Consider the following 15,137-nt stretch of genomic DNA (forward strand, 5'->3'; position numbering starts at 1 on the left):
GTGTTAGGCACTGTACATACACATGTCTATCTCATTATGTCAAATTTCAGTTTTGGTATCCTTTAACCACTTGCCGACCGCACGCTTATACCGTGCGTCGGCAAAGTGGCAGCTGCAGGACCAGCGACGCAGTACTGCGTCGCCGGCTGCAGCCTAATTAACGAGCGATCGCGCGGCTACAGCCGCGCGATCGCTACGTCACACTCTTCGGCCCCCATGTGACTTCAGCCCGCCGGCCAATCAGCAGCGCCGGCGGGCTGTAAAAATTCAAATCGGCCAATAGAACAGGTATAATACAGTTTGTTTACGTAACAAACTGTATTATACTGCCTGCCTCCCGCTGGTGGTCACACTTAGCGATCGACCACCAGCGAGGAGAGCAGGCACAGTATACACACCCACACACACATCTTAGGAGCCCCACAGACCCCCCGATCACCCGCAGCACCCATCAGACACCCCCCTGTACCCCCCTGCAGCCCGCAGATCAGACCTAACCACCCCCCATATCACCCATCAATAAATCCCTGTCACCACCTGTCACTTCTATCCATCAGAGCAGACCCCCAACTACCCCTTAGGGGTATCTGATCACCCCCCACACCTCCAGATCTCCCCCCGACCCCCCCCCCCCCCTGTATACTGAACCTATCTATCTCCCCTGCATCTGTCTATCTCCCCAGTGATCAGCTGCCAATCACCTATCAGTCACCTGTCAATCATCCCTTGCCACCACCTGTCACTGCCCCCCATTAGATCAGACCCCCAACTGCCCCTTAGGGGTATCTGATCACCCCCCACCCCTTCAGATCTCCCCCCCCCCCCCGTATACTGCATCTATCTTCCCTGTAATTGCCCGCTGATCAGCTGTCAATCACCTATCCGTCACCTGTCAATCATCCCTTGTCACCACCTGCCACTGCCCCCCATCAGATCAGACCCCCAACTGCCCATTAGGGGCTTCTGATCACCCACCCACCCTTTCAGATCCCTCCGAGACACCCCCCCCTGATCACATCAGCAGTCCATTGTTTACATCTGTTTTTCCCTGTAAACACCCACTTATCACCCGTCAATAACCCATCTATCACCACCTGTCACTCCTATCCATCAGATTAGACCCCCAACTACCCCTTAGGGGTATCTGATCACCCCCCACCCCTTCCGATCCTCCCCACACCGTCCTAGTTCATTGATTGCGTATATTCTCCCCCCTGCCATTGTGTATCTTATCTCCTGTCTGTAAGGCTTGATTGTGCTTTGTTTGGCTACAATTGTCTCAATTGCACTGTGATTGGCTTCGATTGTCGCGTGATTGGCTTCAATTGCCCGTAATTGGTTTTGATTGTGCCAATTGCCCACTGATTGGCTGTTTTGCCCTGTGATTAGCATCGATTGTCGTGTGATTGGCTTCAATTGTCACGTAATTGGTTTTTGATTGTCACGTTATTGGATTCAATTGGTCCGTGATTGGCTTTGATTGCGCCGATTGCTGTAATTGTGTTGTAATTGTCTCGTGATTGTTTTTGATTATTTGTGATTGCTCTCTGATCCCCAACCCCCCCCCATCACCATCACTATCACTATCCTAGTGATCTAAAAACTTTTTTAGTATCACTAGTGGTAACAAACAGTTAGGCCAGTTAGCTAAGCAAAAGGGTTGTTAGTGTCAGTTAGTGCTCAGCCCACTGCACCACAGTCACTAATTAGCGTCATCACTGTCGCTAATCAGCATTGGTACTATATAGTATCTGTAAGTGATTATTAGTGATCACAGTCAGATCTATATTAGGGTCTCTAGGATCCACAAAAAAACGCAGTGTTTGCCCGATCAGACCTGATCGTTCGCCTGCACTGCGTTCAGCCCGCCCCACCGCAGTGACAGAAATTTCTTTTTTCTGATCACTGCAAAAAACACTGTACACAAGCTGTGGCACTGTAAACATCAGTTTTGATTTTTTTTAAAGTGACCACAGCTTTCTACCTCTCAAGTACTCCCTTTCGCTAGGTAGGTGCTCTTTTCCTGGGTAGTCTCAGAGGAATACCTCCTAAATTTAGCAGGCCACCATGGCAAAAAAGAGGTTTTCCAATGAAGACATCTACAGGTACATGGACCAGTCGGATGAGGATGATTGGGTCGACTTATTCGACGAATCTTCGGGTTCAGAGTACGATCCTGTAGACAGCAGTGGCTCTCTGACCGATAGTTCCGATGACGAGGTTGAGGTCCCGGCTAGAGCCAGGCGTACCACACCCCATGTCACTGGACTGCAGGTGGCGGAAGATCAGTCTCAAGGGCAGCAGAGTGGCGTTGATCTGATTTTTCTTTGTGAGGCATGCACCAGCAGCGCAGCATCTCCTGGACCTATCAACACCAGTACTTCCGCAGAAGACCCTGATGAAGTGGCGGACACCATCCTGGAAGTAGAAACTGGTTCGGTGGTACGTGAATTAAGATCCGATCCGCAGCCACCAAGTAGACGGGCCCGTACTCCCATTGGTTTTCCAGAGGTGCTGGCAAACCCTGATTGGCATTCCCCTGATCCCGCCGCACCCATACTGCCCCCTTTCACCGCCCAGTCTGGAGTCCAGGTGGAGACAGTTGAACTAGGATCGGCCCTAGACTTTTTTGAACTGTTCCTCACCCAGGATCTCCTTGACTTAATTGTGGCTGAGACCAACCTATATGCCACACAATTTATAACCGCCCATCCGAAAAGCTGCCACGCCCAGCCTTTTCGGTGGAAACCACTCCAAGTTTCCGAACTTAAAATTTTTTTGGGCATTCTCCTCAACATGGGTATTACTAAAAAAAATGTATTGCGCTCTTATTGGTCTACACGCCAAATACATAACATGCCCGTGTTCTCTGCTGCCATGTCCAGGACGCGATTTGAGATCATCCTGCGCTTCCTGCATTTCAATGACAACGACACCTGTCATGAAAGAGACCACCCAGCTTATGACCGGCTCCACAAAATTCGGCCCCTCATAGACCACCTGTCATCCACATTTGCAGATGCTTATACCCCTGAACAGAACATCTGTGTAGATGAGTCCCTCGTACATTTTACCGGGCGCCTTGGCATCAAACAGTACATCCCAAGCAAGCGCGCCCGGTATGGGGTGAAACTGTATAAGCTCTGTGATAGGGCCACAGGCTATACATCTCGTTTTAGGGTCTATGAGGGAAAAGACTCAAAATTGGAGCCGGTCGGATGTCCTGACTACCTGGGGAGCAGTGGAAAGATTGTGTGGGACTTGGTGTCACCCTTGTTCCAGAAGGGGTACCATCTTTATGTGGACAACTTTTACACAAGTGTGGCCCTCTTTCAGCACTTAAAGTTAGAAGGAATCCGATGCTGTGGCACCGTGCGGCCTAGTCGCCGGGGCTTCCCCCAACGGCTCGTTAACACCAGACTTCAACGGGGGGAGAGGGCCGCCTTGTGTACCGATGACTTGCTCTCGGTGAAATGGAAGGACAAGAGGGACGTTTACCTTCTGTCTACCATTCACACAGACACGACAGTACAAATTACACGGGCAACAGAGGTCATTGAAAAGCCCCTCGCCGTCCACAGCTATAATGCCAACATGGGAGGGGTGGACTTCAATGACCAGATGTTAGGGCCCTATTTAATTTCCCGGAAAACCAGACGCTGGTATAAGAAAGTGTCTGTGTATTTAATTCAATTGGCGATGTACAACAGCTTTGTTCTCTACAGTAAGGCTGGGAGAACTGGATCTTTCCTTCAATTCCAGGAAGACATTGTTTCGGCACTCCTCTATCCAGAAGGTGACAGAGCCCAACCCCCAAATGCAACTAGCCGGCTGCATGGAAGGCATTACGCCTACCCGATTCCCAGTACCCCAACTCAACGCAACCCCAGAAAAAGATGTCGTGTCTGCAGCAAGGCTGGAATAAGGCGTGACACCCCCGTTTACTGTCCCCGCTGTCCTGACCAGCCTGGCCTATGCCTAGGGGAGTGTTATGAGAGGTACCACGAGAAGGCACACTTTTAGAACCTAGGGAACTACAGACACAGCAGTAGGCACACAAGGGTCTCTCAGTGCTATTTCACACTGGCGCGATGCGTTAGGGCAAATTGCCTAGCAAAAGTCACACTTTGCGGTCCCCCCCTACGCCGGAAGTGCTTGACTTAACGCTAGTGCATGCCTACGTTACTGCGTGGCTTCTGCGGCAATTTGGGTCGGCCCGGAAGTCATGTTAGTCTACGGCGACGCAGTTAATTACTAGGCCGAATGCTACTCTTGTGGTATTCCCTGAAGATCTATTTTGGGCGAGACGGTGCGGCGGGCTCGACCGACCGGATAGGCCAGTATGCAGTGTGAACCCAAACATCAGGTTTTGAGAGATCCAAATACACTGGCCTGCCAGAAACCTCTCCTTTCACTTGGGACAGAATGCATAATGTACTTCGCCACATATCTGTGCGATTTGCACTTTGCACATTGACCCATGGGGGAGGAGAAGTTTATCCTCAGCTCGCAGGTAAAAAAAAAACAAAAAAAAAAAAAAAAGCAGGTAAGCAAAAAAGTTAATATTTGGTTACCAATGTTATTGTTTGGTTTGAACATATTTAATAAAGTTTAAAAAGTTAATGTTATTGAAGTGCTTTGCTGCTTGCTTGCTTTTTTTTTTTTTTTTCTTCTTCTCTCTTTTTTTCCAACCGACCAATCAGCTGCAGCACTGATGAGCATTGCGCTTCTGTCAGGTTACACAAAATCGGTGCATGCAGCGCTGTAGGACGAGATTTCTCCTCCACAGTAAAAAAGATACGTTTGCCGAGGCATATGGGCCAAGGTGTGGTGTTGGGGATTCATATGCTTTGGCAAGCACTTTGTATCAAAAAAGAACTCAAGCAATGATTTCTCCATTCACATCGATCAATGTGGATGAATAAATCAGGATTGCCTGGGCATACGAGCTGGTGGGTTTGGATTTTTGGGGTGGCAGCTCCTATGTCCAGGCGGACGCCTTCCCCTCCTTTTTGTTTTGTTTTTTTCGTTTTTCTTCTCTCGTTTTTCTATCCAGACCGACCGACCGACCGACCAATCAGCTGCAGCACTGATGGTGCATCCTGACAGAAGCATTGCGCTTCTGTCAGGTTACACAAAATCAGTGCATGCAGCGCTGTAGGACGAGATTTCTCCTCCACAGTAAAAAAGATACATTTGCCGAGGCATATGGGCCAAGGTGTGGTGTTGGGGTTCATATGCTTTGGCAAGCACTTTGTATCAAAAAAGAACTCAAGCAATGATTTCTCCATTCACATCGATCAATGTGGATGAATAAATCAGGATTGCCTGGGCATACGAGCTGGTGGGTTTGGATTTTTGGGGTGGCAGCTCCTATGTCCCTCTTTCTTTTCTTTTTGTTTCACATTTTTTGGCAGATATTTGTTCATCCACATTGATCGATGCGAATGAAGGGATGTTTGCCGTTCATTTTTCCTTTCAGCCCAGAATGCACTACCTGTATGCCCAATATAAGGAGTATAGCAGAAGTACTGGCCATACATGTAATGATTGCAGAGGCCCTAAAATGCCAGGACAGACCCCACAAATGACCCCATTTTGGAAAGAGGACACCCCAAAGTATTCCGTGAGGTGCATGGTGAGTTCATAGAAGATTTTGTTTTTTGTCACAAGTTAGCATAAATTGTTGTTTTTTGTTTTTTTTCACAAAGTATCCTTTTCTGCTAACTTGTGACAAAAAAGAATTTTTTTTATAAACTCACCATGCCCCTCATGGAATACTTTGTGGTGTCTTATTTTTAAAATGGGGTCATTTGTGGGGTTTGTTAACTGTCCTGTCATGTGGGGGGGGGGGCTAAATTGTGAGCACCCCTGTAAAGCCCAAAGGTAGTCATTGCACGTTGGGCCCCTTAGCGCAGTTAGGCTGCAAAAAAGTGCCACACGTGCTATCGCCGTACCCGGGAGAAGTAGACCAATGTGTTTTAGGGTGTATTTTTACACATACCCATGATGGGTAGAAGAAATCACTCTGTAAATGACAATTTTTTGATTTTTTTTACACACATTTGTCCATTTACAGAGATATTTCTCCCACCCAATATGGGTATGTGTAAAAATACACCCCAAAACACATTGTACTACTTCTCCCGAGTACGGCAATACCACATGTGTGGCACTTTTTTGCACCCTAACTGCGCTAAGGGGCCCAGAGTCCAATGAGTACCGTTAGCATTTCACAGGTCATTTTGAGAAATTTGGTTTCAAGACTACTCCTCACGGTTTAGGGCCCCTAAAATGCCAGAGCAGTATAGGAACCCCACAAATGACCCCATTTTAGAAAGAAGACACCCCAAGGTACTCAATTAGGAGTATGGTGAGTTCATAGAAGATTTTACTTTTTGTCACAAGTTAGCGGAAAATGATTTTTATTGTTTTTTTTTACCAAGTGTCATTTTCCGCTAACTTGTGACAAAAAAAAAATCTTCTATGAACTCACCATACTCCTAACGGAATACCTTGGGATGTCCTCTTTGTAAAATGGGGTCATTTGTGGGGTTCCTATACTGCTCTGGCATTTTAGGGGCCCTAAACCGTGAGGAGTAGTCTTGAAACCAAATTTCTCAAAATGACCTGTGAAATGGTAACGGTACTCATTGGACTCTGGGCCCCTTAGCGCAGTTAGGGTGCAAAAAAGTGCCACATATGTGGTATCGCTGTACTCGGGAGAAGTAGTACAATGTGTTTTGGGGTGTATTTTTACACATACCCATATTGGGCGGGAGAAATATCTCTGTAAATGGACAATTGTGTGTAAAGAAATCAAAAAATTGTCATTTACAGAGATATTTCTCCCACCCAATATGGGTATGTGTAAAAATACACCCCAAAACACATTGTACTACTTCTCCCGAGTACGGTGATACCACATGTGTGGCCCTTTTTTGCACCCTAACTGCGCTAAGGGGCCCAGAGTCCAATGAGTACCTTTAGCATTTCACAGGTCATTTTGAGAAATTTGGTTTCAAGACTACTCCTCACGGTTTAGGGCCCCTAAAATGCCAGAGCAGTATAGGAACCCCACAAATGACCCCATTTTAGAAAGAAGACACCCCAAGGTACTCAATTAGGAGTATGGTGAGTTCATAGAAGATTTAGCTTTTTGTCACAAGTTAGCGGAAAATGATTTTTATTGGGTTTTTTTTACCAAGTGTCATTTTCCACTAACTTGTGACAAAAAAAAAAATCTTCTATGAACTCACCATACTCCTAACGGAATACCTTAGGATGTCCTCTTTGTAAAATGGGGTCATTTGTGGGGTTCCTATACTGTCCTGGCATTTTAGGGGCCCTAAACCGTGAGGAGTAGTCTTGAAACCAAATTTCTCAAAATGACCTGTGAAATGCTAACGGTACTCATTGGACTCTGGGCCCCTTAGCGCAGTTAGGGTGCAAAAAAGTGCCACACATGTGGTACCGCCGTACTCAGGAGAAGTAGTATTATGTGTTTTGCGGTGTATTTTTACACATACCCATATTGGGTGGGAGAAATATCTATGTAAATTGACAATTGTGTGTAAAGAAATAAAAAAATTGTCATTTTGGGCTGGTGCACACCGGGCGGCTTTTTGGGCGTTTTCAGATCCGCTTGCGGCTGCGGATCTGCTTGGTCAATGTATCTCAATGGGGTGGTGCACACCAGAGCGGGAGGCGTTTTGCGGAAACGAAAAATGCCTGGGTGAGGCATTTTTTGGATTTCGTATGCGTTTCTGCCTCAATGTTAAGTATAGGAAAAACGCAAACCGCTCTGAAAAACGGCACTTCAGAGCGGTTTTGCAGGCGTTTTTGTTACAGAAGCTGTTCAGTAACAGCTTTACTGTAACAATATATGAAATCTACTATACTGAAAACCGCAGCAGCAATCCGCAAAACGCTAGCAAAACGCCTCATAAAAATAAAAAAAAACGTTTAAAAATCTGCTAGCATTTTGCGGATCTGCTAGCGGGTTTTGGTGTGCACCAGCCCTTACAGAGATATTTCTCCTACCCAATATGGGTATGTGTAAAAATACACCCCAAAACACATTGTACTACTTCTCCTGAGTACGGCGATACCACATGTGTGGCACTTTTTTGCACCCTAACTGCGCTAAGGGGCCCAGAGTCCAATGAGTACCTTTAGCATTTCACAGGTCATTTTGAAACATTTGGTTTCAAGACTACTCCTCACGGTTTAGGGCCCCTAAAATGCCAGAGCAGTATAGGAACCCCACAAATGACCCCATTTTACAAAGAGGACATCCCAAGGTATTCCGTTAGGAGTATGGTGAGTTCATAGAAGATTTTATTTTTTGTCACAAGTTAGCGGAAAATGACACTTGGTAAAAAACCCCAATAACAATCATTTTCCGCTAACTTGTGACAAAAAGTAAAATCTTCTATGAACTCACCATACTCCTAATTGAGTACCTTGGGGTGTCTTCTTTGTAAAATGGGGTCATTTGTGGGGTTCCTATACTGCCCTGGCATTTTAGGGGCCCTAAACCGTGAGGAGTAGTCTTGAAACGAAATTTCTCAAAATGACCTGTGAAATCCTAAAGGTACTCATTGGACTTTGGGCCCCTTAGCGCAGTTAGGGTGCAAAAAAGTGCCACACATGTGGTATCGCCGTACTCAGGAGAAGTAGTACAATGTGTTTTGGGGTGTATTTTTATACATACCCATGCTGAGTGGGAGAAATAACTCTGTAAATGGACAATTGTGTGTAAAAAAAAATCAAAAAATTGTCATTTGCAGAGATATTTCTCCCACCCAGCATGGGTATGTGTAAAAATACACCCCAAAACACATTGTACTACTTCTCCCGAGTATGGCGATACCATATGTGTGACACTTTTTTGCAGCCAAACTGCGCTAAGAGGCCCACAGTGCAATGACTACTTTTAGGCTTTACAGGGGTGCTTACAATTCCGCACCCCCCAAAATGCCAGGACAGTAAACACACCCCATAAATGACCCCATTTTGAAAAATAGACACTTCAAGGTATTGAGGGGCATGTTGAGTCCATGGCAGATTTCATTTTTTTTTGTTACAAGTTAGCAGAAATGGAAACCTTTTTTTTTTTTTTTTTTTGTGACAAACTGTCATTTTCCGCTAACTTGTGACAAAAAATAAAATCTTCTATGAACTCACTATGCCTCTCAGTGAATACTTTGGGATGTCTTCTTTCCAAAATGGGGTTATTTGTGGGGTATTTATACTATCCTGGAATTTTAGCACCTCATGAAACATGACAGGTAGTCAGGAAAGTCAGAGATGCTTAAAAATGGGAAAATTCACTTTTTGCACCATAGTTTGTAAACGCTATAACTTTTACCCAAACCAATAAATATACACTGAATGGGTTTTTTTTCATCAAAAACATGTTTGTCCACATTTTTCGCGCTGCATGTATACAGAAATTTTACTTTATTTGAAAAATGTCAGCACAGAAAGTTAAAAAAATCATTTTTTTGCCAAAATTCATGTCTTTTTTGATGAATATAATAAAAAGTAAAACGCGCAGCAGCAATCAAATAGCATCAAAAGAAAGCTGTATTAGTGAGAAGAAAAGGAGCCAAAATTCATTTAGGTGGTAGGTTGTATGACCGAGCAATAAACCGTTAAAGCTGCAGTGGTCTGAATAGAAAAAACAGCGCTGGTCCTTAAGGGGGGGTAAAGGCTGAGTCCTCAAGTGGTTAAAGTAGGTAGTAGAAATCTGGCAGAACTAACAGGTTTTTCGACTAGCCCATCTCCTCATAGGGATTCTCAGGGTTTTGTTTATTTTCAAAAGCATTAAGTGAATGGCAGTTGCTCCATCCAACTGCCAGAATGGTGTGTAGTGAGCAGGAAAGCTGGCCAGCATCATTGTATAAATCCTTTTCAGGGAATGTCTTTATAAAGGATTAGAGCCTTGCTGAGAATCCCCCATGAGGAGATGGTCTAGTCCAGTGATCTGCAAACTTGGCTCTCCAGCTGTTAAAGGGAACCAGAGATAAAATAATAAAGATTTTATACATACCTGGGGCTTCCTCGAGCCCCATATGCTCTGATCGATCGCCATCCTCCTCTGCCCGCAGCTACGAGAATCGGCTCCCCGCTGTTCCGTCAGTCGGAGCCAGTCTAAGCGTAGCAGAAGTGCTCTGTTTGCGTATCTCTGCAGCAGTGTATGGAGAGATACGTAGAGGGCGCACTTCTCCTGTGTAGCTGGCTCAGATGACGTCAGCGACGGGAGCCGGTTCTCGTAGATGCAGACAGCGGAGGACGGCGGCATGGGATCGATCAGCGCGTATGGGGCTGAGGGAAGCCCCAGGTATGTATAACTTCATTTTCATTTTTTCATCTAGGGTACATCTCTGGTTCCCTTTAAAGAGAACCCGAGGCGAGGTTCTTCCATCGCAATCCCCATACAGAGGCTGGGTCTGCCTATAGAGCCCAGCCTCTGTTGCTAGTTAGTTTCCTCCAAAGACCCCCTGTGCTCAGCCAGACCCCATAAAACACAGCCGCGCTATGCGGCTGTGTTTACCTCACTAACGTCAGTCTCGGCCGCTCCCCCGCCTCCTGAATCGCTCTGGTCCCCGCCCGCATCCCTTCCCTCCAACCAGCGGGGAAATAAGGGACGTGGGCGGGGACCGGAGCGATTCAGGAGGCGGGGGAGAGCGGAGACTGACATTAGTGAGATAAACACAGCCGGCTGCGACACGCTGCGTGTCGCCAGCGCAGCTGTTTTATGGGGTCTGACAGCGCGCAGGGGGGGCTTTGGAAGAAACTAAATAGCAACAGAGGCTGGGCTCTATAGGCAGACCCAGCTCTGTATGGGGATTGCGATGGAAGAACCCCGCCTTGGGTTCTCTTTAAAGGGAAGGCTCAGGGACTAACAAAAAAAAAATCCATATCCACTTACCTGGGGCTTCCTCCAGCCCGTGGCAGGCAGGAGGTGCCCTCGGCGCCGCTCCGCAGGCTCCCGGTGGCCGATCCGACCAGGCCGGCGGCCAAGTCGGGCTTCTTCTGCGCTGCATTGTGCGTTTCACGCCAGCGCGCTCACGTCATCGGACGTCCTCCGGGCTGTACTGCACAGGCTCAATACTACTCGGGTCGGCCACCGGAGACCACCGGGAGCCTGCGGAGCGGTGCCGAGGGCACCTCCTGCCTGCCACGGGCTGGAGGAAGCCCCAGGTAAGTGGATATGGATTTTTTTTGTTTTTGTTAGTCCCTGAACCTTCCCTTTAAGGAACTAAGGAAGTCCCACAATGCATTGCAGGAGTTTGACAGCCACAGTCATGATTCATAAAGGCAAAATGCATTGTGGGACTTGTAGTTCCTTAACTGCTGGAGAGCCAAGTTTGCAGATCACTGGTCTAGTCCAGAACCTGTCAGTTCTGTCGAATTTCTACTACCCACTGTAAGTGACAGCAACATAGCAGAAACGTTATTTATTAATTTTACCCGGGAAGAAAAATACTTGTTATTTGTATATGTTTACACGCATTTTACATTTTTCGCGATAATGGTTCTTTAAACTGCTCTGCCTGGCATACAAATCCATCTACCATACCTCCCCTTCGTACGTCTCGGATCTCGTTCAGAGATATTCCCCAATCCAATCCAATACTTACTTTTGGGGCAGAAGAAACTTACATGATTCTACTCTTGTGATTCTATCTTTGAGTTTTTAATCATTATATATACATATATGTTTTCGAGATATTATTACTAGTGACCTAAGCCCATTTAAAAACGCGCTGTATGTCTGTCACCCCCGCCACAGCGCACACCCAACCGCCGCTAGCACACGCCCACTCGCTCGGCCGGCCCGCCTGCTGGCCCGTCCTGCGTCCTGACCCAACGTTTGTGTCAGTGCAGGACATGCGTAGTAGTGCCTGCTGGCCCGTCCTGCGTCCTGACCCAACGTTTGTGTCAGTGCAGGACATGCGTAGTAGTGCCTGCTGGCCCGTCCTGCGTCCTGACCCAACGTTTGTGTCAGTGCAGGACATGCGTAGTAGTGCCTGCTGGCCCGTCCTGCGTCCTGACCCAACGTTTGTGTCAGTGCAGGACATGCGTAGTAGTGCCTGCTGGCCCGTCCTGCGTCCTGACCCAACGTTTGTGTCAGTGCAGGACATGCGTAGTAGTGCCTGCTGGCCCGTCCTGCGTCCTGACCCAACGTTTGTGTCAGTGCAGGACATGCGTAGTAGTGCCTGCTGGCCCGTCCTGCGTCCTGACCCAACGTTTGTGTCAGTGCAGGACATGCGCAGTAGTGCCTGCTGGCCCGTCCTGCGTCCTGACCCAACGTTTGTGTCAGTGCAGGACATGCGCAGTAGTGCCTGCTGGCCCGTCCTGTGTCCTGACCCAACGTTTGTGTCAGTGCAGGACATGCGCAGTAGTGCCTGCTGGCCCGTCCTGCGTCCTGACCCAACGTTTGTGTCAGTGCAGGACATGCGCAGTAGCGCAAAAGCACTGACACAGGGACATGGGGCGCAGGGGCACTTGTATTTTATTACGTAGGATGCAGCCCATTAGTGTCAAATGAGCGTAATATTGCTCATGAGAGACTGATTTTGAAGTGACTGTTCAGTGCTATTGACCATTTCTTCTGTGTGTTAAATCTAAGGGGTACACTCCCTCATAGGTCGATCGCTCCAGCTGCTAAAATGCATTGTGCATACAAATCCACAGCGCTTGGTACTCAAATCGGCATCTGCAGTCACCCCACAGTGCTCAAAAGTATATTTCCACAGTGCCCATTACCAGAAATAAATCGAGAAAGGTCACTTCTCCATCCAAGAATCACATAAACATTTATTAGAAGCTGAATCTATATCACATATTCAATGACTTACTTCCAGGGTCCTTTTGACAGGGACCCTTAGTAGTTAAAAGCATATAGTGTAACCCAGTACACATTTAAAATCCAAAAAAACGATCTCATATAAGTTGCCCAGTCTCCAGTTCCTACCGGTTTTAGGCCCTGTTCATATTATGTGCGTGTGGAAAACGTGCAGAACGCATGTAGTAAACGCACTGGAAAAACGCATGCGTTTGTACGCGTTTGTACGCGTTTTTGTAATGCGTTTGTATGCGTTTTTTCCTTATGCGTTTTTGATCATACCTGGAAGAGTCAGCTACACTTCCGACGAGAAACGCACCTCCGAATACGCATACAAAAACGCATGCCATGCGTTTTTAGTGCGCGCCCATTGACTTTCATTATAATGCGTTTCTGTGCGCGACGCACAGAAATGCATCCAACTATGCGTTTCTGCCACGCATACGTTTGCCACGCGTATATGTGAACGAGGGCCATACCTTTGCATTGATTTTTCTGGCCCTCGCAAAACGCACACAAAACGCGTACCTTAAAAACGGACACAAACGCGTGCAGTGTGAACGGGGCCTAAAAGACAACTGTAGTGAGAAGTATATGTAAGCCGCCATATTTATTTCCTTTTACAGCGATACCAATTGCCTGACAGCCCTACTGGTCTATTTAACTATAGAGAGTCGCTCCTTCAATATCCACGCCTCCTATATACCAGAACACAGTTTGGTTGCAGTATAAAAATTGTAAATATCAATGCATTTTAGCACGTATTTTGTAGTATATACAGGCGCTGATCCAAACTTTATCTCATGTGTATGTTCCACCAGCTGCTCAGGATCAACCACATCCACAATCGGTTCCAAGAAAAATGCATACAAATCCACAGCGCTTGGTACTCAAATCGGCATCTGCAGTCACCCCACAGTGCTCAAAAGTATATTTCCACAGTGACCATCACCAGAAATAAATCGAGAAAGGTCACTTCTCCATCCAAGAATCACATAAACATTTATTAGAAGCTGAATCTATATCACATATACAATGACTTACTTCCAGGGTCCTTTTGACAGGGACCCTTAGTAGTTAAAAGCATATAGTGTAACCCAGTACACATTTAAAACACTCGAGTGTTCCCTGATGATGGCGCAAGGCCAAAACCGGTAGGAACTGGAGACTGGGCAACTTATATGAGATCGTTTTTTTGGATTTTAAATGTGTACTGGGTTACACTATATGCTTTTAACTACTAAGGGTCCCTGTCAAAAGGACCCTGGAAGTAAGTCATTGTATATGTGATATAGATTCAGCTTCTAATAAATGTTTATGTGATTCTTGGATGGAGAAGTGACCTTTCTCGATTTATTTCTGGTGATGGTCACTGTGGAAATATACTTTTGAGCACTGTGGGGTGACTGCAGATGCCGATTTCAGTACCAAGCGCTGTGGATTTGTATGCATTTTTCTTGGAACCGATTGTGGATGTGGTTGATCCTGAGCAGCTGGTGGAACATACACATGAGATAAAGTTTGGATCAGAGCCTGTATATACTACAAAATACGTGCTAAAATGCATTAATATTTACAATTTTTATACTGCAACCAAACTGTGTTCTGGTATATAGGAGGCGTGGATATTGAAGGAGCGACTCTCTATAGTTAAATAGACCAGTAGGGCTGCCAGGCAATTGGTATCGCTGTAAAAGGAAATAAATATGGCGGCTTACATATACTTCTCACTACAGTTGTCTTTTAACCCCTCCCCCCCCCCCCCGGTTCACCCCTTTACCTCCATGCCTAACCCTATCCACCACCCCTGGCAGTTTAACCTACTAACCTAAACCTATTGCCTAATCGTAACCAACCCCCCTGGATGCCGAACGTCAACCCCTCACGGCTTACTGTAACCCCCCAGTACGCCTACCCTTATCCCCCCCCCCACCAAGCCTCTGAAAAAACAAAAATATGGACTTATCAAGGGTATTTTATCATCACACATAGGTCTAGTGTAGAAAAAATAAAGCAGTGTGTCGCACTGTTACACATGAGGGGTCAAAATCTGGAACATAGTCTTATGCTAGGTACACACCATACAATTTTCTGTTAGATTCGTCTGTTAGATTTACCTACAACATGGAAAAAAAGCTATCTGGCAGGTAAATCTAAGAGAAAATCTAACAGAAAATTGTATGGTGTGTACCTAGCATTAGTTGCAGATCAAATTGTTTGTTAAAGGATACTCGAGGTGACAAGATGAGATAGACATATGTATGTACAGTGCCTAGCA

This window comes from Hyperolius riggenbachi, chromosome 4, assembly GCF_040937935.1.
Source record: "Hyperolius riggenbachi isolate aHypRig1 chromosome 4, aHypRig1.pri, whole genome shotgun sequence".
In the NCBI taxonomy this organism is placed as follows: domain Eukaryota; kingdom Metazoa; phylum Chordata; class Amphibia; order Anura; family Hyperoliidae; genus Hyperolius; species Hyperolius riggenbachi.